General features: G+C 46.9%; 1 protein-coding gene across 2 annotated transcripts in view; it reads left to right on the forward strand.

Moving 5' to 3' along the window:
• Positions 1 to 24,008, forward strand: part of LOC146196458 (beta-1,4-glucuronyltransferase 1-like) — an 80,548-nt gene that overhangs the window by 42,910 nt on the left and 13,630 nt on the right. The window contains exon 1 of one of the 2 annotated variants that reach the window (XM_084598196.1): positions 1,922 to 2,652. The exons of the other annotated variant lie outside the window; for it this stretch is intronic. The gene's annotated coding sequence lies outside the window, so the exon portion shown is untranslated. Of the gene's footprint in view, positions 1 to 1,921; positions 2,653 to 24,008 lie in introns of those variants that run through there. 2 annotated transcript variants of the gene reach the window in all.

Consider the following 24,008-nt stretch of genomic DNA (forward strand, 5'->3'; position numbering starts at 1 on the left):
ATCTCAGGCGTCTGTATCTCCTCCCCGATACAGTTCCGCCTCTAAAGAGAGCGTCATTAATGTTACTTCCTCCTCCTTTATGTTCGGACCACCTACTGCTCACACTCTTCTCAACGACTAACATTTAATTGAGCTGCATCTGGCTACAAACACGTCTATTCGAACTAAGGTGTTTCCTTCAAGGTTTTTCCTTTCCAAATTGGGCAATAAGCGGAGGCACATAACAATTAGCTGCCTGAGTGGCGTTCGTGGTGGCTGGGAGCTTTGTTGGACGAAAAAGCCATCCCCTCCCCCCTCAGTTTTCATTGACTGCTCTTAAATAGAAATGTTATTTTTTGCCTCTTTCAGTTCAGTTCAGTCGTTCAGTCGTGTCCGACTCTCCATGACGCTATGGACCATATCACGCCACGCTTTCCGGTATCTCACTATCTTCCTAACATCACATAACTTCTTCTGCAGCGCCTCGAGGATGCCATCTAACCATCGCATTCGCTGCCTACCCCTTCTCCGGTGACCGTCAACCTTTCCCAACATCAAATCTTTCTCCAGCGACTCCTCTCTTCTCATCAGATGACTAAAGTAGCTGAGCTTTAACTTTAGAATTTGACCCTCCAGTGAGTAGTCAGGGTTTATGGTCGACAATATATCGACTGATTTGATCTTCTGGCCGTCCAAGGAACTCTCAAGAGTCTCCGCCAGCACTACAACTCAAACGCGTCAATTCTTCGGCGGTCAGCCTTCTTCACAGTCCAACTCTCGCATCCATACATCACAACTGGAAAGACCATAGCACGAGCTATACGGATCTTTACTCTCTTCGAATATGCCTCTATGGCCGCCTAGGGTCTAGTAATTATCACATGTGGCGTGTATGAGAATAATTCAGTAGACTTGGGCTCGATAAACAAACACAGCGTGCTATACGAGACATCCATTTGTGGAGGGCGACGTGATGCGGCTTGTTGTGAACAGAAACTTGGTACACCGCTGTTCTTGACTGTCGCCTCCAACGAGACGCGGGCGTTGCAGCCGAGCTCAACCTCCTGGAATACCTGCGTAGAAGTTAGATGCCATTATCGCTGAGCACGATGACAAAGTGGACGCAGACTTTACGAACACAGAGACAAAGGAACTCGCCTATTATTTTCTTTGTCTTCTGGTTTTTATTTCTACTGGTTGGTGACATTTCAGTTGTTCCGCAAAAGCTGAAACATCCCAGCACGCGCATTCTGCCTCCAACATGGCATCTTGGTCTGAAGCTAGCCCCTTTACAAACAGCTTCGCTTGCAATGTTTTATGGTTCTCACCAGCCTGCCAAAACTCGGCCTTCGCCACATTCCCGTGTGCGCACGTTTTGCGCTATGGCGTTCTGTCCCACCTTGAGGCAAGTGAAAGCGCCAGCTCCCGCCTGGTTTTGAACGATTGCCAAGTTTCGGCTCCGCTTTTAGTGGGAGGAGGGTGGGGGGATGATCCCTCAAGCGCGAACAAACAGTGGCACGCTAGCAGCAGCGGCAGCACCAGGCTGCTTTGCTAGCGGCGGCTGCTGCTTCTGGCGCGAACGGGGAGCCGGAAAAGACGGAAGTGAGTTTTCGTCACACATCCGCTAGGCGGCCTGGAGAAACATTGCAACAGCGACGGGAAAGAGGTGACGATTGCTAGCTACGCACTTGAAGGCAAGCATCAGTGCCGTCGTGCGTCGTGGTCGTGTGTGCACGGTAGCGAAGTCAAGGCCACGACAGTCGACCCAGAAAAAAAAAAAAAAAAAAAAAGAAAAGAAAAGTTAGGAAGGAAACTCTTTACCGGAAGAAAAGACAAATGAAGGGGCGTGCCGCGTGAGTGCGTGTGCGATACTGTTTCTGCTCGTCACGCCCCTCTGTTTCTGCTACTTTCCGAGAGCGGAACCGGCGCGTTGTCGTCTGCAGCAGTTTAGGGGCGCGGGGGTGTAGAGACAAGACATCGCTCCTTCTCTTCAACGATAAGCAGGCACATTTTCCTCTCGCACTCTTTGCACTCCCCTCTCCAATCTTCAACTCCAAGCTGCAATCAGGAGTGCCAACGGTGCGTCGGAAGTAGCCGTCCACTGGCATCAGAGACGGAGGAAGAAGGGGAGGATACTCATCCATCGTGCTCCTCCTTAAGAAGAGAAAAATTGATGCCAGTCTTCTTTTAACATGCGCTGGAGGAAAGTGAGAAGAGAGCGATGGTGAGAGCTGCTTCCACCGCCAAGGAAGAACCCCGCTGTGTCGGTGCAGTGTGGCTGCTGCAGCTCAGTCAGTTGTAGCGCTGTCAGAGTCTTTTCGCCGGCGAGAGGATACCCTCTCCCCACCCCCTTCTCGGCGTCGGCTCTGTTTGCCCGCGCGCCGCGGCGGCTGCTGCTTTTGCCAGCACGGCCGCAGCCGCGCGCATACGCTAGTTCTCCGCTGTCGCTCACCGAAGACGCGCCGTGGGGAAAGCAGCACGTGCCTTAGCGCCGTCTCGGATTTTGCCGTCAACCGCGAAGAAGCAAGCCTTCGCTCGTCCACCACGTAGGATACTCCTATTTGTGGGTGTCAGTGTGTGCACGTGTGTGTGGCTGGCCTGGCTTCCGCTCTACGGGACAGCGAACTTCCTCGTCAGCTGTAGCTTTCTTGGAAACGCCGCCTACAAGAATGTGTAAGTCCCTGATCCCGAGAACCGCGACAGAGGTTTCTGGCGTTGACATAACGACGAATAGCGGTCAAGTATTGAGGAAATTTTAATTACTGTTGACACCGCCACCTTCAGACTCGATTAGAAAACTCGACGTATGCGAAAAAAATCAACGAATCACCTAAAGTTATTTGAAAAGCTCAGGCTTGTGAATCAATAGATCACGCGACGAATAAAAAGCAAGAAAACCTGAACATTGCAAGAAGAAGAGCAACGTATAATTGCATGCAAACGGTTTGCTTGGTTAAATACAACTTCTGCGAAATTATCGATGTAGGAAAGCGTTGCTCTTCGAGGGGGAACAATTGTTCGCTAGCGTCTATGTAGTGACTCCAAGCAGTCCCACAACAAAGCCTTCAACGCAGCAACAGCGGCAAGTACCCCAGAACAAGGGAAAGTTGTTGCTTTAAAAGAGCTACCCTCGCCGGCTTCGAATGCGGCACGGACAGACCGCACCTAATGATATTCAGGAGTATACTACATCACATTCAAGAGAGAGTGCTAAAGCCAAGTTAGTGCGCGCTCGTCTAGACCGCTCCGCTCAATCCGAATAGCACACGACGTAATTCAGTTGGTGCTTATGAGGAGCTCCCAGAACGGCTAGTTATAATCGACCAATTGCACATTAAGGTAGAGCTCTTGAACCGATCAGATATGCAGGCCAACAGTAGCATGCGCGTGGCGCAGAAGCTACCAGACGTGGACGGCTTCTATTCATATTGGAAATGCCGGTCTTAAAAAAAAAAAAAAATCGTTAACAGAGAAGCTACCAGCGGCAAGCGCATTTGCTCGGTAACATGTGTGACGCCACCCCCACCGCGACTGGCGACATCTGACGGACGCTTGCTACTCTAGTGTCCATAGGAAGCTCTTCTTTTGGGAATGAAAAGAGCGCTTCTCGTTCATTGCAGCCATAAGTTGTCTGCTGCGAACAGCTTCCTGTTTTACTTTTTTCCCTCTGTTCCCAACACTATACGCTACCTGTGATACCTCGCATCTCTAAAAAGAAAAATGTTAGCACTTTTCTCAAAATTGGTCCACGCTTTCGTCGTCCTGTCTTTTTCTAATGTCTTGAGGACCTACTCACCCTTGCGACATTTCGATTTTAATTACGCTTCGCTTTGCGACAACTGTTTGATGTGCATCACTACTTCACGGTGTCGAACTCTTATGTTACTTACCATACAGTAACGTTATTTTATATTTTCTGCCTGTGTTACCATGCCTACTTTACATCACACTCGTCATCCAGTCGCGCATCTTTTAAATCCACTACCGCCATCATGAGTCACCATGTATTTTAGCCTCCACTGCGAATAGCTGCTTGCTATTCGTCGCAATAAGTGAGCCCGAAATCGCAGCTCGCACAGTCGTAAACACCATACAGGTGATTAAAAAAAAAACGTCAAAAATCGGCGTCAAGAAACTAACGGTGCAGGCCATGAACAAAGCAGTGGACGAGCACCCAGAGTGGAGACTCTGCGAGGCGTATCAAAACCCAAATTACACGATCGTTATTCTCACGTTTCACCACAGTTGAAGTGTGACTGCCGTTGGGCAGCATAACATAACGTGCTAGATCTTCGCGCGCCAGATTCTCCGTCAAATGTAACGTGGCGGTCTGTTACACTGAAGACACAGTCAGTCCTTTCTCCTTCAAACAACCTCCGGTATACGACACCATTTGCCTTACTTATACAACAGGAATAAATCCACGAAGACGGTAACGCATCGCACTCCCCATTCATCCTCCAACTGTAGCCAAATCAGGTCCCGACGTTTTCCAACGGAAGCCGCCATTACCGGTCGTGCAACTGCGATATCGATTGGGCTGCACTATATACGTCTACGGGTGTGGTGGTGTGTTGCACAAGGTGCGTGCAGCTAGCCCCGTTGAATAAGGTACGAATCTCTGCAGACGCGAGTTGTACACAGCGTAATATACGAGTCTACAGTCGTTATAGCGAGCAAAACTAATGGCTTCAAAGGCGAGGCGTCGTTTAACTAAAAGCTGTTGGGGATAATGGACATCGCCTTCTAGTAAATTTCTGATGTTAGCTGTAGTTTTCGCAGTACTGTGTGCATTTAGTGGAGAGTACACACCGGTCAGCAGGCCGATAATGGGTCGCAGCTCTTCACCATAATGCAACCACTCAGCTGTGCAAACTCAGCTTGCAAAGCAAGCGCGTGTATAGTTGCGCTTCGCGGTTTCAGTGCCTCAGGTAAAGTAAACAGTGTTAGTAGGACCCACTATGTCATTTGTTGTCTGACGCGTGCAGCTCGCGATGTACTTTTCTCTCGTTCGTTACAGTTCGCGGTTCCTCTGTACCTTCGCACACAAGCACAGGTTTCCTGAGCCTGTGTTAAACGCGGACAACGTAACCTGCAGCTGCGTTAGATCAGAGGTGAAGGTGAGCCCTCGAACTAAGATATTTATCGGCTTCCAATTAAAATTAATTAACGAAATTACAGAAAGAGAGGCCGAGCTCATAAATTAGCGTCGAGCTAGGTATCAGGAACTGTATAACTCGAACTCTAGAAGCTTTCACTTTCAAAGTTTTTTTATATCGCACGGGACACGACTGACGGAAAGTCCCCCAATAATATAGTTATTGATTGTTCGATGATGAACAGCGAGGAAAAGAAATAGAAAAGGCTCAGAAACTTGTCATCGGGTTCTGCTGTTTTTTAAACGGCTTGTCCGGTCGTCCGTTTTCCATGCCTATATATGCAGATGATATCCGGGCCGGCGCTTTTGCGTTTTGCCCCATGAAAAGCGGTGAATCAGACTAGCAGCTCGCAAGGACAGGCCTGTCAGCTGCAAGAGAAGCTGTCACCTGTCAACGATCACATAATACTCCTTCCCCGATCCTGCCCGTCCACCTGTTAATGAATGCATGCGGGAGCGATCCTGCGCGCGTTAATTACTCGCAGCCCGTCGTCGCTTCTTCACATAATTCACTTAGAGAAGGCGTTCCCTAGAACTCGTTACAGTCGTGGAATGCGGCGCGTACGAGAACGACGATTCTATACTGGCATGGCTAGCACCGTCGCTAAGCATGAATCAAAATCAAATTCCTTTTATTTTTTTCTTTGTGTGCAAGGAAGGAGCAGCCACCTGAGCTATGCTCACCACCACTCACGCATCTCTCACTACTAATTCTCAACATTTACTTCTTTATTGTGCATGAAGTCGGGCTCTGAACCAGCAGAAATGGGTCTGGATTGTGGCGGATATATATATATATATATATATAAAGACAAAGTACAATCCCCAATGCTTTCCTTGGCCTCGCCGACTGTTGGCTTCTTTCCTTCATGTATTATAACGAGCACCCTCATTTCCCCTTCATTTATTTGTCTATATATATATATATAGAGAGAGAGAGAGATACGGGCGTTCACAAGCTCATATATCTCAGTCACCTGATAAGTTCAATTATACACGCTGTTTCATTATACTTAATCAAGAATATTTAAAACGCATTAATCAGAAAGATTTTTGTATACGGTAGGTAATAATTACATTAGGTAGTTCATATTGGCTACTCGTATTGAAAGAGGATATTCGCCAGCTAAAATTGCCTCGCAAGATCTGCTTTGCAGCTATTACATACCATTTTCATAACAATAAATTTAAATCATAGGCTAATTGGCAGCTCGCGGCGGCCGATCCCTCTCCTTGCTGACGCTTCACTCGAGGGATAGCTGTGATTTCTTTATTCCTCCGTTAACTTTGAAATGGCCTTATGCGAAACCTCTTTTTGTTTGAATCTAGGCGGAAAAATCTCTTTGGCTATGAACATCTCGCTGCTGAGACGAGACAGTTCACGCTCCGTCACAATCTCCGTCGCCGCCACGACATGCTTCGCGAAGTAACCTTGCGGCAGGCGCGCGGGAATCCGCTTTTGTCGGGCATAACTGTCTCACACTCGATAACGAGATATCTGGGACAGCGCAGGCGGGGGTGGTGCTGGCTATACTTGCTAGGATATCTAGGCTATAGGCACTGACGAACCGGAAATACTTTCGCAAACCATGTTAATCGGAGAACAGACACCTGCGGTTCTGCCACAGCAAGTATAGTCGACATCCGGTGAGGGAAAGCATAGGCGGGAGGGGCAGGATGTCCGATATCGAATGAGGGAAAATCAGTGGGGTAGACCGGCCATGACAGTCACGGGACCTGTCATACTTGAGACGAGCGACAGAGACATGTGTCCAGCAATGGCCTTAGCTTGAACAACGATGAAAATTATCAAGCGATATGCACGTCTGGTTTATCCCCAGCTGCCTGGCAATGTTTCGAGCCGCTTTTGCTTTTGCTTATGTTTATTTGAGAGAGACAAAGTAAAGGGGCGCTTGCTCGTGACCATCACTGAGGTATTGACCAAGCTTAAGGCTTAAGACGTTTGCGTTGTGTGATCGCGCCGAGGTTTCGCGTACGCTTACGTCCAGAGTCTGAATAATCAACACCATAACGCATAAGAGGCGGGGGGGAGGGGGGGGGGGGCACGTGCTGATGGTCCTGCTTGTACCTCGAGTGCCTCGGACAACGGTCAAAATAGAGACTCCGCGGTTAAGTGCTATTGTCAAATGGGTTGACAGTATATAAACGTTTCTAGACTGTTTCCACCCATCAGTTGCCACCTGAACAGAGAGTAAGGGACTATTTCTTGAGGGGAAAGTCGGATGCCACGTTCGTAATACAGTAGCCTTGACTTGATATGGCACCGTTGCAACCACATCATGAACTTAATTACATGTCGGAAGCCACCTAAATGTGGCGGACTCCGCCCTCACGACGTACAGCCTGCTTACGACGCAAGGAGCGGTAGCTATGGTCTAAGATTGCAGCCTGTTAATGAACAGTACTTATACCAAGTATGCGTCACTGAAGTTGTAACGTCAAAGTATAGCAACGATCACGGTCAGCATCAAATTTCGTTTTATCATTCATCACGCCGACTGGGGGATCCCGATCGTTGCCTAAATAATTGACAAAAGCACAGTGTTGTCAGTAAAGAGCATAGTAAAATTACCACATTGCTGTCCAAATCACATGTCGAGACTTTCGCTTTTATTGATTTTTTACTGTCCCTTAATAGATTTCCTTATTTGAGCTTCAGGAATTGCACGCGCAGGTAGTGGTGCGTTGTATAGGCTGCACAGTTTACCAGCATGCTGTTAGCCACCAGCAGCGGGTTGACGGGGAGCTAGTTGTGCAGCAGCGGAGGCAGCTAAAACCGGAACGCGAGGGGTTCGGCGCAAGCAGACAGGGGCAACGCGAGAAAGTAGGTTGCAGCGACAGTCAACCGAAGCCGGAGGGTCGTGGTCTCCGGTGATGCATGATTGACGACGAGCAGGGCGACCGGATGCGACCACCGCAAGCGGCAGAACAATAGGAAGCGCTCGCCGGACCAGAATGACTGCGACCCTCTAAACCCCCCCCCCCCCCCCCTCCCCCCCCCCCGCCTCTCCCCGCCCACCTCCGGAGTTGGTTTGCTGATATTTGTTTCGGTGTTTGTTTTTTGTTTGTTTGCTTTTTGCGTACAACTTCATTGCCTCCCAGTCACGTCGACCTAGCTGCGATGTTTTCCTGCCTGCGTGTCTTACTGCTGTGGCCGCAACGAAATGTATCTGCCACACTCTTCCAATGTCGCCGCTGTTAAAAAATGGTGGACCTGGCGTTGTAGGTAAGCGTGTGTGGCAGTCTGCTGATTGTACACACATCAATGAAGATGGCGCCTAGGTACAGATTAAGTGCAAAAGAGACTGCACGCACTACGAATCCGTTGCTCATTGCAGAAACTCAGAAATGCTCGAAATAAATTGGGAACTCTTTGCTGTACGGGACGTACGCCCGTAGGATGCGCTGCTTGCATTGTCTCGTGTTCATTTAAGGTGCCGTTCAATAACTGCAAAATTGGACTCTCTGCAAGCTAAACTACCTGAGACGTCATCGTGTCGCAATAAGTAAGGATCGGAAGATCTAGCATTTCACAGGTAAAACAGGTATTCCGAGGAGGGAGGATGTTCCTGGGGTTCCAAACGGTGGGGCCAAGTACCAGTGCTGGTAAAAGTAAACGGAGCACGCAATTTCCATCTAAAATTTTTCGCGCATTGTAAAATTGAAACTGGCAGTCGTGCTCGTGGTATGTGCGAACTGGTAGAAGTCACCAGTGCCATTTCATTTGGACAAATATTGTTTTCTTATTTCTACTGCGGAAGGCGTGATTATAATTTTAACGGAAAAGCATGCTCCGCTTACTTATGCCCGAACCTGTACGTGTGGCGCGACCTGGAGTGGACGGAAACATTCCTCTGCCGGGAAGGGCGAAGTGACCTTACAGAGGTTTTCTAGTAATTCGAGAAATATTCAGGCCTCGTAACGCACTGCGAGATCGCTGCTACGCGGTGCGGTGTAAATTATTGCACAGCGAAGCTCTGGCTTGTTCACGCAGAAACTGCAGTCTGCAACTTGACTTACAACCACCACCATTCTTGACGGCGCAGAACAGGCGCGGGAAAGCGTAACTTCCGGCGTTATGTCTCAATATATGCGTGCAAGCTTCATATGCAATCAACAGCCTGTTTTTACACGGCCGTTCCGGTATTTTCGCCTCTTAAAAAGTGTAAGTGGTAGTCCAGGGCCGGAACTACGCAGTGCTGATCTCAGCCTCCAAACAACATATAATTATCGCGCGAAGAAACTGCAGGGAAAACGGCTAACACAATAACAGGTTGCGCATGCGTTACACTGGACGTTACTCGCAACAGAGCGCGTCGAATCAAAACGAAATTTGTCAGTTTGCGTTTTCTGCCATTCGCGACTGACTTTCCGCCGTCGTTCTTATTGTCGATAACGTTGTTACTCTCCTCCAATTTGTGTAAACATCGGAAAGAGAGGAATAGAGTTGGGCACTGGGCCATATAGCTATAGCCACATGTAGCAGGCGGGCGTGAAAATACAAAGAGAAAACATTCCATTCAGTTCAATTCAGTTCAGTTCAGTCGTTCAGTCGTGTCCGACTCTTCGTGACCCTATGGACCATGTCACGCCACGCTTTCCGGTCTCTCACTATCTTCCTAACATCACATGACTTCATCTGCAGTGCCTCGAGGATGCCATCTAACCATCGCGTTCGCTGCCTACCCCTTCTCCGGCGACCCTCAACCTTTCCCAACATCAAATCTTTCTCCAGCGACTCCTCTCTTCTCATCAGATGACCAAAGTAGCTGAGCTTGAACTTTAGAATTTGACCCTCCAATGAGCAGTCAGGGTTTATGGTTGACAATATCGACTGATTTGATCTTCTGGCAGTCCAAGGAACTCTCAAGAGTCTTCACCAGCACCACAATTCAAACGCGTCAATTCTTCGGCGGTCAGCCTTTTTCACAGTCCAACTCTCGCATCCATGCATCACAACTGGAAAGACCATAGCACGAGTTATACGGATCTTGGTTGGCAGACTAATGTCTCTGCTCTTTACTAGGCGGTCAAGGCTAACCATTGCTCTCTTTCCCAGAAGCAGGCGTCTCCTAATCCCATGGCTGCAGTCTCCTTCCGAGGTAATCTTGGAGCCCAAGAACAGAAAATCTGTCACAGCTTCCACTTCTTGTCCATTGATGCTCCAGGACTTGATAGGGCAAGACGCCATGATCTTTGTCTTTTTAATGTTCAGTTTAAGCCCAAACTTCTCACTCTCTTCTTGTACGCGCATCAGAAGTCTCTTGAGTTCCACTTCACTTTCTGCCATTAAAGTGGTATCATCAATTAGGCTCCTTAATTGCTGTGTGCAACCAGTTTTCGCCCAGCTTGTGCACCGCGAAAGGTTTCTGTCAGGTTGAATGCGAATTCTATCCGAAAGTTTCCTTTCGGAAACGCACTTTTTGCCACTGCTATTTTCAAACCTATTATCAGCTACCTTAACGTTCATGTCAGAATGGCCTGAACGTTTGAATATTGGTGGTCCACGCATTTTCAAACATCTTTACCATTAGTATAGTCCTTCTTCTTAACGAATATTAATCACGTCAGCATGCTATTACACGTTGAAAATCGAGCCCCTAAGACGGATTGTATATTTGAAGTGCTGCTCCTGGCGACGCCGCGCCGGAGTTGTTCATTCAGATGAGAGGCGTGGTGCTGCAAAAGACCAAAAAAAGAAATTAGCGCTAAGGCAACAGGCAGATGCTGACTGCGGCTATTGGAAAAGTAAAGCTAAGCTTCGTATGTGTACATAATACAATCCACTTTATATGAGTGAACTATATACATACATATACAAGGCTATATATCTGAGGTACAGAGCTGCTTGCTTTTCTTGACTTCCATCTCCGACTAAAAAACCATAAAGTCAGATAATAAATAAATAGGCAAGAAAGAAAAAGGCGACTGGATACTAAAGACGCGCTAAAACAAAAACACGGGAGATGCCAGGTAATTATTTGGATCACATTGCTTTTGTTACGAGAAAATTTATATTGTTTTTCTTTTTATCGCTGTACTAAAAAACCTGTACGATAGCTCTAATTCAAGACCATTGTCATCATTACCTCTGATGTCCACATCAGTTTTGACGGCGAAGCCCCGAATTTTGACGCCAGAATTTCCAGAAGGCAAAAGTCGAATGGACATTCCCCATTTAGAATGGACACCAAGAATATTAAGGGCAGCGCAGGTAAATAATCACGTGCTATAGTCTTCATTCAAAAACCATAAACAGTCGCAATGGCATGTCAGGTTTAAGGTTCCAACATTCGACTCCCTGTGTATCTGTAACTTCGTGCGCTGACATCGTACAGCAGACGGGTGTCTTCTGCATTATGCCTCTACCGACAGGCGACTAAATTGCTTTGTGTGTGTGTGTGTGTGTGTGTGTGTGTGTGTGTGTGTGTGTGTGTGTGTGTGTGTGTGTGTGTGTGTGTGTGTGTGTGTGTGTGTGTGTGTGTGTGTGTGTGTGTGTGTGTGTGTGTGTGTGTGTGTGTGTGTGTGTGTGTGTGTGTGTGTGTGTGTGTGTGTGTGTGTGTGTGTGTGTGTGTGTGTGTGTGTGTGTGTGTGTGTGTGTGTGTGTGTGTGTGTGTGTGTGTGTGTGTGTGTGTGTGTGTGTGTGTGTGTGTGTGTGTGTGTGTGTGTGTGTGTGTGTGTGTGTGTGTGTGTGTGTGTGTGTGTGTGTGTGTGTGTGTGTGTGTGTGTGTGTGTGTGTGTGTGTGTGTGTGTGTGTGTGTGTGTGTGTGTGTGTGTGTGTGTGTGTGTGTGTGTGTGTGTGTGTGTGTGTGTGTGTGTGTGTGTGTGTGTGTGTGTTACATGACCCATGCTCACTTCTTGATTTCGACCACAGTGCTATTTACTTTGGGTATGCTCCCTGACGCACAAGTTACCTATTCTTTCTCTTAACGTCACACCTGTCATTTTCCTTTCCATATGTTCCCGCGTTGTCTTCACAAATAGGTATACCCTGCTCTCTTTCTCGTATAAGCCCTTTCCAAAAGATGCGGAAAAAAAAAATCTTTGACAATTCAAAGTCGCGTATATTTCGTTCCTAAGGTATATTCTTAAACCTCTCCAGAGGCTATACGCTTAAGCTTAAGACAGCCTCTGGAAGCCGTGCTACAATAGCACTACGCTTTTTTTCGTTTGCGGCCGTACTAATTGTTTCGTCGAAAATCGAAAACGGATCTCTTTGTTCCCGATCGCTTGCGTTAAGAACAAATCGCTGTACGTCTTTATTCTAATGCTCTTAAAGCGGCGAGTTCTAGTTCAGCCGCCACGTCGACGCAAAAAACAAGACGAGACTAACGCGTAGCCCGAAAAGCGCACCCTCTACGAAACCAGAAATTCCGAGACGGCGAATCGAGCATGCTTGGTGTTGTTTTTCTTTTTACCCCTCCGAAACGAATGTGCTAGCAGCGCTATTCTTGTTCTGCTCAAAAAGGAGCGAAAGCGAGCGTGGTTGGAAATGAATTCAACAAGACTGAGGAAACAGCCAGACACGAAGGGCCCGCTTTCATCGCTTTTTGTGGAACCTGCTTTTACAGTGTATACGGACGGGCATGATACTGTTTTTAAGGTACTTTTTGAGAGCCTCTCTCTCCCTCTCTTTCTTTCTCTCTTTTATTCCAAAATTTTCCGTCTGTCCATTGTGTGTAGGCGTGTATTCCATTTTACAGCAGACGCAGCCAAGCAGAACGTTGCCCGAGTGATTCAATCGGACACGACGGGGCGGAAGTACAGTGCTCCGTCCCCCGTGCATCGCGAGCCCCAGTCCAGCTACGACTCTGTAGTCTCCAGGGATAAATTTTCGCTTTCTAGTCTTTTTTTCTCCCCATTCTGCACAATGAAAGTCGCGGTAACGGTCATCCTTTCACCAACTACTATACCGAGGCGGCTCTATGTGATCTCCAGGTACACGTAATAGAATGTAGTAATTGCTTGAATTATGCGCACAACGCAAACGAGTACACGGTATCCATCACGCTCTAGTATACTATACTTACTCAGGGAAGATGGAGGTTCTCATACACAGCAAAGCAAGCAGCGGCACCTAGATGGTCTCCGAGACTTCTTCGCACGATTCTGCCCCCCCCCCCCCCCCCTATCGGCACTGCAGTACATTAAAGCGTTCTTTTCCTCGCACAGAATACAATGCTATATTCTATCGTTTCTATTTCTTATTCGACGGCGCCTGTATACGCAGTCCGAGCTTTGTGATGGTTTGAAGGAGCGCGAGATTTTGAAGCCAGACAGTGTCCATTGAGGTAGTTAAGCAAACAACGAAATTGAACGTGTTACGAAGCGGTCGTATACAGGCGGCTGTAGTTACGGATGGTTTTTGATGTAAACGGGAACAATCCAAAGTCTTCAGGGTGTGCATCAAAAGAAACCGGCTTCATCGCTTTTGAAGTATAGCCGCCGCCTTCCCAATCTTCTTTTCAGCTGTTCTGGTTACTGCCGAGAACCGCAATACATGTTTTTGTTGTTGACCAAATAACTTATGGCACATACCCACAGAGGGGGATCGGCCAAGAATTGGGTAAACCGCAATACATTTTCAACTGTTTTGCGATGCAAGACTGTTTTTTTCTTTTCATCGTCTTCAAGGTTCCCCGCTTCCGTGATTTTCTATAAATACACGGTGCATGCGTCGATGTATTTGTCTTGCCTCCATTGGTCGGCTTCTTTTGTTTTACTGTCAATAATAATTGTTCCACAGCGCATTTAAATAACAAACTACACCCCTGCACGACGATTCCAGTTCAGTAGAGGCATGCCCGTCGAGTCATTTATGCCGCTTCGAGAACGTACAGGAGGTAGGGAAGTTACTCTTTTTCCCGCAGTAATTCGTAACGTTCCATCGGAACTGATTGACACTGCGGTTCAATATATTCAGAGTTGGCTATTATTCATTACTGTTTATTTATTTTTTTTTAGAAATTCTGCGCTAAAATTAGTCCTTCCTTGATTTATTTGTATTCCGGCATTTTATGGTTAATATGTTTTTTTTTTTTTTTTTAATTTAAAAATATTATCTGAATTCATAAGAAAGAGGACGCAAAAGACTTGAAAAATTAGAGACCAGTCAGCTTACTATTCGTTGCGTACAAGGTATTTACTAAGGTAATCGCTTATAGAATCAGGGTGACCTTAGACTTCAATCAACCCAAGGATCAAGTAGGTTTTTCGAAATGGTAATTAATATCAATAATACCCATAGTATTACCAGGCAATGGAAAAATGCTAGGAATATAACAAGCCCCTATATATAGCATTCATTGATTACGAAAAAGCGTTCGACTAAGTCGAAACCCTGTTTAAAGAAATTAATAAAGGTCCTTTAGGCAATGAGACGCGATCTTCCAGTACTATTCGCAGCTTTCTTAGATGAAGTATTCAGAGACTCGTAATGGGAGCAGTTAGACGTAAGGATTGACGGAGAATACTAAAAAGACTAAGGTGATATTCAACAGCTTTGGCAAGGAACAGCAGTTCACGATAGGTAGCGAAGCCCTGGAAGTGGCAAGAGAATATATTTATAGTGGCCGCAGATCCGGACCATAAAGAGGAAATAACCAACGAGAATAAGATTACCGATGGGGCGCGTTTGGCAGGTACTCGCAGATTCAGGCTAGCGGCTTACCGGTATAGCTTAAGAGGAAATTATACAACAGTTGCATCCAGCTTACCTCTTCACTCACCTATAAAGCCCGTTATGCTTAGTGGCATGGGCAGATGCACATTATTTTTACTACTTTTGGGTGGCCTCATCATACAATGTGTACTCACCTAAAGGGGCTAGAACGTGGCTAACGAAATAGTTCTATTTAAGTTTAGGGTCATGCAGAGCGCATGTTGAACTAAAAATGGTATGCGTAACGTAAGATATATGAAGCGTAGAGAAATGCCTCGAATCAATGACGTTTTAGTGGAAATCAAGAAGAAGAAATGAGCATTGGCAGGACAAGTGGTGCGAAGAGAGGATAACCGATGGTCGCTAATGGTAACAAATTGAATTCCAAGGAAAGAAAAGCGTAGCATACATCCGACAGAAAGTTAGTTGGGTGGATGAAGTTAAAAAGTTCGCAGGGATCAAGTGAATGCAGCTAGCACAGGTCCAGATTAGATGGAATAATATGGGAGAGGCCTTCGCCATGCAGTGGGCATAGTCCGGCTAATGATGGTGATGATGATGTGTTTTTTTTTTTTTGTCTATATAACCACAGTCCAATTCTAGATTGCAGTTATATGGATTCCACGCCTTTCTCCAACAAGGCTTCCCAGATGATGGGACCGCTTTCTTTATTATATACTCTGCTGCTCGATATTTCCTTATTAGAACCGTATAATAAAACTTTAATGAATCTGCACTGCCTTGGACTGCTCAAGCTGCGCACCACACCACAAAAGGGCACCCGTGACGTCATGAGAATACCTCCTATTACACTTACAGCATTTTCCACGCGCGCACATCTCACTGCTACTCTCTATATTCTTTATGCAAGCCTTCGCAGGCACCAAATACGGTTGCTTATCGCAATCAAAGTCAGCCGCAGCCCTTTCCTTCTTCGTTTCCTTTTCTTTTTTGTTTCTAACTTTGATGCTCTTTTACCACACTACACCTTGCGAAGAAAGCAGTCTGAAGTGTTGCGCAGTAAGGCTATTAAATGTTTTACGACTTTGCCTCTAAACTCTTTGAAGGCTAGAAAGAAAGCAAGGAAAGGCGAAGGGTTCCGGGAAACACCACGACGGCTCTCTTTCCTTGATTTTTTTATCTCCGTTTCTTCTGCTCAGTTCTAGATTTTTTTTTTTTTTTTTTTTTCGCCGTGCTCCAGACACGCGTCAGTCTGGCCGTGACATGTGGCGTTTAATTAACTTCTACAGTCAAAGCTGCATACGAGCTCCGCTGCTTCATCGAGGAGGAACTTCTTTCTCTCCTCCTCTATCTTTCTCTCTCTCCATGCATACTTTTTGTAGCACTCGTAGTGGAGTTAGTTCAGTTGAGTCGTGGGAGAGCTCTGCGTCGTTGGTCTAAATAGCGCGTCTCGGGGCGGCTGCTGTGAGCGGTACAAAGCCGTATACCGACCCGGTACCTTTGTTATCCCCGCCCGCCAAGCTTACTCCCAGTCATGCGGGGAACGAGGGGGACCCTATGTCTGTCGCCGCCACTATCGCGTGCTGTAATTGCGTGCGTCATTCTGGTTCGCGTGTCCCCCCTTCGTGTACGTAAAGGTGCAGGTGGCCGTAGCGGTGTTTTCAGAACGCGACCGTAGTCGTAAAGAGAGTTTGCTCGCTTGCCCGAGCGCCAAGCCAGGAACTGAATGGCGCATTTCAAGTAGTCGATTGTACACACGCGACATCCTTTAAGTTGTGGGCGTGTGCAGTGGTCGCGAGTGGGTACCGCTTTGCACTGATTACTGTTGTGGATTTCGTGACACTCACGGTTACGCTTTTCGCCACGAACCCCGTGAGCTCTGACGGGCGCCAGAATATAGGCGGTCACTTTGGCACAACAAAGTAATGTGGTCTCTCGCATCGCACCAGAAAACAGTTACGACAGACGGTGTAGAGGTCGAGATACTTTCCGCCATTTTTTGTCGTGGTCGTATGCGATTTCGTTTGCGATTCTAATTGTTTATGAATTAATTAATTTGCCTTTTTTTTTTCGCAGTGAATTGAAGGTTATAAATATGATGCGTAGAGAGGAAATGACGCTTCTTTTTCATGCAACACGAACTTTATGCGAATGCCATAGTCATCAAATCGCCGCTCACGTTTCATATGTCACTATAGTCGCTGCATTAGCATATGTCACCAAAAACAAAAGGAGAGGCAGAAAAACTCCGAAAAGTATTAAGGTTTGGTTTGGTTTGTGGGGTTTTAACGTTCCAAAGCGGCTCAGGCTATGAGAGACGCCGTAATGAAGGATTCCGGAAATTTCGACGACCTGGGGTTTAAGGAGAGATACAGGTGACCAAACACAACGTTGTGAATTTGCCAACATCAATAATTTCAATAAGGTGACCAGCTGGGCTACTGTTTTAGCAAAGAAACCAATTAAAAATTGCACATGTCCGTACCAAGAGCCCGAACAATATTCTTTTATTTTGTAACAGTGCTGGGGAGAAAGGGCATCTTAAAAGGGATCTCTTCTTTAATATACGTTTTGATACTTACTTATGTAATCATGACGCATTAAAATGTAAGGACAGGCACAGCTCTGCGGTATGTTTGCCATTAGGTTGCACAAAACAGCGGGTTGTGTTTCAATCAAAACATAATTGTGTTTGCGTCTCGTGTCTCGCACGACTATACATCACTAACGCGAATCGCGATACGCATGCATCGACTCTTCAACACCACCCACGAACGACGATTGCCTTTCCCCGTTGTTTTCTTCCGATAAATGAAAGGCGGAATTGGCAGGCGCCAAAGAAAGCCTTGATGCAATTCCAAGTTCACACTCGGGGTCACGACGAATGACAGCGTCGGAAAGCCTGTCCCGTTGAACGCGCACGCTGGGGATTCGCTTATTATATGACGGCCTTGCACGACCAGCAGGCCCCAGGCAGCCTGCGCTGCCATCTTTCTGCCGTCGGCGCAATTTTTCTTCGCCGCCTCGCAAGAATATGCATGTGGCTCCTTCGAGAATCTGACGCCAATACGCCTCAGTTCGTGTACTAATCACTGCCTTTTCTCATAGAATAATGTGCACATGCATGCCGGCTGCCGTGATGAGATTTTTTCTGCGTATAGGGGTGTATAGTGGGAGCCGATTGGAGCGCTGCTTGTCGAATACACGTTGACACCGTCTTGTCGATTTTTTTTTTTTTTTTTTTGTAGCGAAGGAAATCAAGACATTCATGTCTTGCGTATATGACGGCGGATTGTAGGAGTGCGGGTGTACTTACAAACACCGATGGCAGTACGCTAATTACACGTGCCGTCACCTGAGGCTTTTTGCCGCGCTTCCATCTTTTCGATTCGGCGCTTCCACGGTCACGTAAAGATTACACACCTTTACGACAGTTGTACCCGCCATCCGTCGTCGCCTAGCCTCCTTGACCGCATTCGACGGGTTTCTGCCGCACGTGCCTTATCATAATCTGCGCAAGCAGACATCATAAAAGTATGCTTGCTGACAGCCTTTATGATCCTTTTTATTCTTCCTTTATGATCCTTTTGCTTCAGAGGGCAGGTCGTTGGAAGGTTTCGTCTTTGACCTAAAGCGGCCTCCATGGCTGTCGTAAACCGTATCCATGAGAGTGTAAAGGCTGTCGAGACGCAGGGTAACGAGATAGGTCTATCTTGGCCGGAAACTCCGGGGCCGGAACTCCAGCCGGCGTCTCCGCTACTTTCTGTCTTTGGCCAGGCGGAACTGAACTGGGGGTTTTGCGTGTGTCGCGGAGATAGGAGCGGAGAAGCCAATGAAGAAACGCGTTTTGGAGTGGGATCGCCCTGTCACTGCTGACGGCTGTGCAGATGACGCTTGTGCACAGCAAACAGGATCCTGGCCGGTATTACGTCAGAGACGTAGACGGTGGCGACGTGACTCCGATAAGAACCCGTGGGTTTATGTTGCATGGTTTCTATTAATTTTCAGTTGTATCGTCACCCTCACCAGTGTACATCCAGTTTCGTCCGCTGCAGGCCAAAAGCTCCTGAAATTTGTTAAATTAATCCTGTCCTGCTCTAACAGGGTCACATTATTCCAAGAGACTTTCTAATTTCATCCCCCCCCCCCCCCCCATTCGTCGCCTCCACTGCTGCTTTTGCCTAGCTGTTCTTGGTGCACACTCCTCTGCCTGCCGATGCGTTCGTAACCTCCTTTCGGCATTACGTGTGCACAATGTTAATTTTACGCTAAGCCGAAAAGCCGTCGGCGTAGTAGTATTATCGTCACCAGGTGTCGGAACTATTCGCGCATAAAAATACTGATTGGTCGACAATGCTATGACGTCACAACCACGTGACCTCGCGCGGAAAGTTAAAACGTCCCACATTCGAAATGAAGCTATATGCGAATGGGAGAAGGGTCCAAATGAAGCCGAAATCGGAGAGGAGGTTCTCCTAATTGAGGTATTTCATAAACTAGATTTAATTGAATGAAATAAATTAGTCGCCATTCGGATTCGACCCCCAGGTCCTCTGTATGCCAAATGGGCATGCAGGCCATATATAGACCACGAAGAGACTTTGGTAATAGACGTGTGAGAGGGACACCTAGTGAACGCGTTGTGCCGGTATGACTTACTAATGTGTATTTTGGATACGTACTGGTGTTACAGTTTTAATGACTTTAATATTGAAATGATTTAGACAAAGAAATTCAAAAAGAATTGTGCAGTAAGAAGGCGCTTCGCGTTCACTCTTAAGGGAAAGCTTAAGCGTCCTTCACCCTTCTACAATTTGTCTACATTAGTCTGGTCCGTATGCCTTGCAGTAGAAAAGCGCGGACTGTGTGTGCGTTGAATAGGTGGAAAGCACGGACAAAAAAAAAGTGTGAGTCGTGTCTCTGGGTTCGCAGTTTATACAAGCAACCAACTTAAGCAACGTCGCACACACGTTGTTTTTGTTGTTTTCGCTCGCTTCTGCAATTTCACACAACGACACCGTGCGTACCTGGTATTCCACACAAATAAAGAATATAAAAATATAAGCGCACTGAGGTAGAACAGGAAAAAGTATTTGTTCTCGCCCCAGCTCATAATCTCAGAATTACAAAAGTCAAACCCGACAATGGAAAGAAAGGCAACCTGCGAGCACATACTCCTCGTAGATTGCAGCGCAGTGATGCTGTGCGCTTGTACAATGTACGTGGCTAGGCCGACAGCCTGAAGAACCCAGCAGCCGTAGGCGAACTATGCGAAGCGTGTGCAGCCCCGTGTGCGAAGCGCCGAATTCTTTGTTGGTCGAGCACAATAGGGGCACAAGGAAAGTGAAGAACCAGTGCATCGTCCCCTGGATCCGATCCAGCTGGGCAGAAACGCCCGGGTTGTTAGCCCAGTTACCACAATAGATGGCTGCATATCATTCTAGCACCAAGATAGACGACGGCCTTCCCTTTGTCGCGGTATGCGCTGCATGAGTGAGGCAAAGAAGAGTGTGTTGCGTCCGCGAGAACGTTTCTGATATTGAAACGCATAAACTTGACCAAATACAAAAGATTCTGCGTCCGAGCTGCGTGTCTGAGTAAGTGCTTACTCTCTCAAGGGTAGAACTTTTTATTCTCACTCAAAATAAAGGATTCTGGAAGCGGCCCCTTAAGATTTATAAAATGATTTGTTTATAGGTCGGTTGCAGAAACATAGAAGTCAGCTTCTCTGCAGAGCAAAAACCTCTTCACCATGGCAGCCAAACCTGATTTGGGGGCAGAAATTAGGTGCAGTGCAGGAGACGTCTATTGTGGCAATAATTGCCACGTCCGTTTTCTGCACCCCTCTTCTTGTTGTCGCAATTATGGGATTAAGAACCCCTCCGTTTGTGAGTGCCACTCATAACGCCTCCCCCACCCCTCTGCTCAACAGGTTTGTGCATGACATCAGGCTGGACATAGAAGTATTCTGCGTTGCACCCAACTTCTGCCCCTAAAACAGGTTTGGCTGCCTGCCATGGTGAAGGGGTTTTTGCCCTGTAGAGAAGCTGACTTCTAGGTTTATGCAGCCCACCTATTGTTCATCATTTCTTATTATAGGTATGTCAATTGAAGTCGTCTTATCCTATAACGTTATATGCAGTATAGGCGTATGCGAACACAGGCCTGAAGAAAAATTCAGCAATGGAAAGACGTTTGAGTTGCTGGGGATTTCTGCTCGTGAATCGCTGGAGGTACATCTGTAGTCCTGCAGCATCGGTGTGCTCCTCCTAGCATGGATGATCGCCTAGACGTTCCATTCTCTTTTTGCGAACTCAAAGCAGCGCTTTCTGCTTTAAGACATTCTTCTTCCCCAAGGCCCGACGGAGTAGTACCTAAAGCGCGCTTCGCGCCCTGGGGCCAAAAGCAGAGGGAGCCCTTTTAATCTGGATTAACCACGCTTGGGCCACTACAACTGTTGCATATCAATCGAATATAAGTCCCATTCTGACTTTGCTCAAACCAGGAGAACTTCCGCCTCGCGTGGCATCATACGGAGCAAGTTCTGTCATCAAGACAGTGGAACGCATGGAGTTAACACGTCTCAGATGACTTCTTGAAAAGTGCCGCCTATATTCAGACTTAATGACGGGATTTCGCAAAAGCGTTCTTTTATCGAGACTGCTAATTGATCTTGTGACGAGGCTAGAAAACTAGAAACACCGTAACAGGCACACCGCTGCTCTGTTCCTCGACATGACGAGCACAATCGAATATATCCAGCGCGATACAATGTTAGACGCCTTAGAGAATGTGGGATTGGCTGACGTCTACATCAACAGATTGTTAAGTAATTTGAGGAACCTGGTAGTCTACCTGGCGTCTGATGAAGGTGACACGACAGACCATTCTGTCACGCGTGGTGCCCGACTGGGAGGAGTGCCAAGTCTAACATTATTTAATATCGTGCTAGTAGGCCTATTAAAAAACTACCAAACACAGTTTCGGCATCCACGCACGCTGACGGCGCCTGCATATTGGCTTCTAGGTTTACGTCTCCCCAAGTGCAAGCAAGATTGCAGCGTCCAGTGCAGATTGTGTCTACGTCTACGTCGTCAGAGGCTCGAACTGTCGCGAACGAAAAGGCTCATTTTAGGCTTCACACGCACGTTGATAGCGTCGTACACTGTCCCGGTCAAGCCACTGCATACATCACACACCACATTTCTTAGATGTCACTATAGATCTCGACCTATCTTAGACGAAGCACGTATCTTTTCTCAGAAAAAAAAAAAAAAGGACAGTTTTAGAAGCATTGTAAACCTAATCGCTGGCAGATCCTGGGGATCCGTCTCGACGACCTTTACTTTACCTGTATCAGACGCTGGTGGTCGGTTATCCGAGAACAGTGCACCGGGTTTCTCGATGTATAAGATGGATGCATAGCGAAGACTAGAAAGCGCTCGGGACCGTGCTGTGCTGTAAGGTTGTACTTGGGTTTACTCTGAAAATCTTCTAAATAATACCCCTGTCACCCTTCTAAATACCCTTGTCCCCTACCTGTCCCTAAATACCCAATAATACCCTTCTAAATACCCCTGTCAAGCGCGCAAAATAAAGTGCACTTACGGCGAGTGTCACTCACGAAAAGTACACTCTACCACTGCTAAACGGCGTAACATAAGCGCACTTGCCAAAGTGTGTGCTCAGATCGCAGTGCATTCGTAAAACAGACTTTGAGGGCCGAGTGCATAGCCTCGCTGGCAGAAATTTCTTCGTCAAAAATGTATTATGTAATAAGATATGTATAAAAGTTGATTTTACGTATTTTGTACATATTTTTATTTGAGAAATTGTTTTATAATAGTGACGGGGCAAAATATCATATAACAAAAACATGATGTCACCATGTACGCAACTTCCAAATTAAGCGTGGTGCGCCAATGCGGCGACGCCATTTTCAATTAGGGTGCACCGGTTGTTCATCGTGTTTGTTTATGTGGGGTCTCCGAATCATGGCCCGGTGCCAAATTTTAGGCATTTTTGGGCCTTTTACTACATTAAAAAGCCGTTCTCTGAACTTCACGCATGGAGTTGCCAATTTCTTTTTTCAAATATGTTTTTCAGTTGCGGGTTTTGTACCAACGAGTGCAAATGCGAGTGAACTCCGCTTTCCCGTTTAGCTCTGCATAGTGTAAAGTATCTTTCGAGCTGCGAAGTGCACTCCCCGCAAGTGCACTTTAACGTACACGCTTGACTGGGGTAAGGTACATTTTATGAGGCATGCACCTACTCTGCCCGAATTTATTTCCCATAGGAGCCGCTACGGGCGCATGTGCGACTCTTTACCAGCCATTATCATCAACCCTTGCCCAATAATGGTAGAGCGCGCCGATACGCAGCCTGTTCGAAAGCCATCAGGGCACAACGCAATTCTATGCCTACAGATTGCGGAGGTGCCATTATGGATAATTAATTCCAAATGTGTAATTATTCCAGAACTACAAAAAAAAAAAAAAGTCGCAAATGCAGCAGTTGAATTGATGTGATTAGCATACGTGCTTAGGCTCAGAAAAAGTTTTGTCGGCGTATTAATGACGAACACGTCTTCAGCAGCTGCGGTTGTACTGCCTGGAAGCGCCTCAGCCAGCGCTTCAGGCTCAGGCATAATACGTCATCCACGTAAACGGAGCAGGCAGGCACACGAGATGTCATCCGCTACACTGGTCAGGAGACCGCAATGCAGTGGTCCATATTCTGTACATGGGACCAGCTATTCGGGCAAATTATACGTTTGATAGCTGAGGCGTTCCAGTGTGGCCGCACCATCAGGCTTACGTGAATACCCAGCCACTGCGGTATAGCGAGAAGTAAACGGGCTGAGTACTCACCTATGGGGCTGAAACGTGGAGGCTAACGAAGAGTGTTCTACCTAAGTTGAGCACAACTTAGAGGGCTATGGAACGAAAAATGGTAGGGGTAACATTAAGAGATAGGAAGCGTGCAGAGTGGGTCAGAGAAATAACTCAAGTTACTGACATTCTAGTGGAAATTAAGAAGAAGAAATGGACATGGGCAGGACATGTAGTGCGAAGAGAGGATAACCGATGGTCGTTTAGGGTAACAAATTGGATTCCAAGGGAAGGAAAGCGCAGCAGGGGGCGGCAGAAAGTTAGGTGGGCGGATGAGGTTAAGAAGCAGGGGTCAAGTGGATGCAGCTAGCACAGAACCGGGTTAATTGGAGGAATG

The sequence above is a fragment of the Amblyomma maculatum genome, chromosome 3, assembly GCF_055883805.1.
Source record: "Amblyomma maculatum isolate TAMU_Amacu chromosome 3, ASM5588380v1, whole genome shotgun sequence".
NCBI classification, from domain to species: Eukaryota; Metazoa; Arthropoda; class Arachnida; order Ixodida; family Ixodidae; genus Amblyomma; species Amblyomma maculatum.